The following is a 3,311-nucleotide window of genomic DNA, read 5'->3' on the forward strand; positions in this document are numbered from 1 at the left end:
TAGTTAAATGGAATCCTTGTCCTGCATCATATAATATACCTCGATTCGTTTCATCGCCCGCGTTGATTTAATAGCGACAAAAACAGAATTTCGGTTTCCTAGCGCGCGTCCTCCTCAACTCAACAGATACGTCATAGCGCTAAGCCAATGAGAAGCTCCCGTTGCCGGAGCCTGCTGAGCCAAAATTGACCAAGCTCGGTGTGTTTTAGAGGTCTATTTGTGCCCTACTCTACGCTCACACAGGGTTCTTTAATATGGCCGACGCCTAGGTTCCTCCGTGGGTTCCAGCGTCGCTGTGCTGCTATAGTGAACTAGAATATAGTCGCTACTGTTAAAACATGGTTACATCGTGGGCTTTGAGCCTTACGCCGACGCAACTTTTCGGGTGCCAGGTCGGCGAAGATGGACCCTGCGAGCGACCGGTACAGTAACACTTGTGTCGAGAGGCCGCGGTAACCGCGGCACAACTACGGCTTGCAGAAGCCCCGACCGTCAGCCTCCCGATCCCAGCCGTTTCGGAACTACGCATTGGTATGTATGTCCGAGTCTTGCAGCCTAGCCTACGTTTGACCGTTGCGAGAGTGCGCAATCGCTAACCGAAGCTTTCGAACAGGTGCAGCTGCGGGCGGTGCGTGCCGATGCCGACTGCTCTTGAGAGCATCTGGCGAGATCCCGGCGGCGACTACGTAGTTGAAGCAGCCGTCTGGGTGTTACAGATCATCCGCATTTACTCCAAATGCTTCTTGATCATGGACTGCTAGTCGAGAACACAAGGTAAGAACCTTGAGCGAAAGGCGACATAACTTGAACAAGCGGCACCTGTTTTTCATTTTCTCGAGCAAGAAATGCTGTAATGAAATCTATTGCGGAAGGCAGTGTTAATAAAATAAAGCTTCCCCTTTAACGTTACTTACCTGCGATCATCTACACTGTCTACAGTGTTGATATTGCGCCACGTTAGCGCGAACACATCGCTGGTTTTCATATTTTTCTTGTTTTCGTAGAAGCGCATGAGCATGACGTTTCACCATGCAAATTACTGGTTTGCTTAATTCCATGCACGAGTAAATGAGAAAACACGCATCATCTGATAGTGTGAACTTGCTAAATGGAAAGGGCATGCACATTGATGTGAAGTAACGAGGGGGGGGGGGGGACGCTGTCCGGACACATTTGCTTGTTTTATTAGCCAGGTATGACCTTCAGCAAGTGCAGCACTTCAAAACATAAATACATAAGGAATGCCACAAGAAATGCAGTAAATAAGTACAAAAGCAATCTCATTTCGGAGGACTCTGTGCTAAGTGAAATTGCATGCAGTGAAGTAGCCTGTCTCCTGCGGAAGCCGTGGGAAAATGCACTAAAAAACGACACAGAAAAGGAAAACACACAGAGCAGGACTGTCTTCTGCAGACGATCACTAACTAGCCCGACAACTCTTGTTATAGCCTGTCCCCACTTGCTGCCAAAACAATCACCATACCAGCACTCAAAGTTTTATTTGTTAGTTTTGTTTTTACCCACTTGCATTAGGTGAGTGTTGTATAGTGTGCAAATATAATTAAAAAAATTGACTTCACTGATACCATCATCAACACCTGCACACAGTAAACCTCTCCAAAATGCTTTGACACTGACATTTTACATGTGCTGAAATGTAACAACCAAAAAAAAAAAAGAAAGAAAGACGTTCTCCCAAAGGCCAGTACACCGAAACTTCCACAGTTTGAGTAAGTGTTGGAAATTTTACAGTTAGCAAATGAAGTTATAGAGTAGTTTTGCGGCACTTGCAGAAAGTTTGGCACGTGCCGTGTTGTGGGAAAACAACTGAGAGCTGTTGACAGAAGTGCACTTGTAGTTTATGGCTCCTTCGAATAGAATGACTCCATACACAGAGCTGCTTAATGCATAAGTCGCATACTTAACATCTTCGTGCTATGCGGATGATATCAGCGTGGACATTGACATCGGCCACAACACTAGTATAGAGGGTGTAAGACGACTACCAGGTTTTGTCAGTCAAAAGCTGCATTGCCTTCAGGCATTATTTTGCTGCAGTAGCAAATTGTGATTGCACTGGAGTTTTAATATTGGGTGGGTCTCATTCTCTCTCAATCACCTGCAGCAGAATTCAAAGTTTGCCATACTTCCAGGGAGAATAAATTGACAGTGAAAGTTACACTGTACAGCTTCTGTTAGACTGGAATTAATTGTACAGATGCATGAATAACTTTCAAATTTGTAAAAGACCTAAATCATATTTTCATTTTGCTATGCTGAAAAGTGAATATTGCTTTTTCTCTTGTCAACAGGAGGCACCACTACATCTGCTACAGCCAGCTTGCGCACTGGCTTTGGGGATGCCTCGGCAGACATCACAGTAAAGTCCTCCCTATTTGTAATGCAAGCCAAATAAGGGAAAGGTTTCCATCTGACAGTTACACTGGTTTCCAGTTTGTGCAAGGTTTGTAGAGTCATCACCTTATTCATTCTGAAACAAGCCGGAAAATATGAGAAGAGAGAATTGCAGGACAGCTGGACTAATAACTGGAATTTTACTAAAGGATAGAGGCAAAAGAAGACTTGCACAGAGATGCACATGTAAAAAAGGCCCCAAAAGACTGTTGATCGATTTCTTAGCCACACACACGTCCTTAGCCTTTGCAGTATAGTGTGCCTTTGGACTTGGATCTGTGGTTTCCCTTTTGTAACGAGTGGATCTTGACCATAAGGAATTTGCTTTTTTTAGATTTTGATTTTTTAGACCCTTTCTGCTTTCAACGCTTTCACTGCTTTGGGGGTTTTTCGTGCACGTGCATTTCTGTGCGAATCTTCTTTTGCCTCTTTCCTTCAGTAACATTTCAGTTGTTAGTCAAACTTTGTCTTGTGCTCCTCTCACGTGTTTCGTCTTCTGGCTGGTTTTAAGATGAATCAGTACCAACTCATCCAGTTGTTAGTCTTGTTGATATCACTAACCTGACTGCACCCACTGCTGGGCAAATGCTTCTCCCATATCCATCCGAATAACCCGATCCTGTGCCAGGTGCATGATTCTCGCAAACTTCCTAATTTCATCTGCTTGCCCGAGTTTCTGCCGCCCCCTGCTAAACTTGCCTTCCCTTGGAATCTAAAAGACATATATAGGCTCACTTAGAATGAATTTTGTGTACTCACTCCCTTCCTTTACCTTTGATGGGTAGAATTTTTCTTCTTTTGGAACTGACCGCAGATACATCAGCTGCATCCATATGATCCCCGCAGACTTCCTAATCTCATCTGTCTGCCCGAATTTCTGCCGCCCCCTGCTACGC

General features: G+C 44.6%; 1 long non-coding RNA gene across 1 annotated transcript; it reads left to right on the forward strand.

Moving 5' to 3' along the window:
* Positions 1-258: 258 nt before the first annotated feature.
* Positions 259-2,604, forward strand: LOC146184812 (uncharacterized). Its single transcript, XR_014708596.1, has 3 exons — positions 259-531; positions 614-774; positions 2,313-2,604. It is a non-coding gene; the product is annotated as an uncharacterized LOC146184812 (long non-coding RNA).
* The last annotated feature ends 707 nt before the right edge of the window (positions 2,605-3,311 follow it).

Source organism: Amblyomma maculatum, chromosome 7 (assembly GCF_055883805.1).
Source record: "Amblyomma maculatum isolate TAMU_Amacu chromosome 7, ASM5588380v1, whole genome shotgun sequence".
NCBI lineage: Eukaryota > Metazoa > Arthropoda > Arachnida > Ixodida > Ixodidae > Amblyomma > Amblyomma maculatum.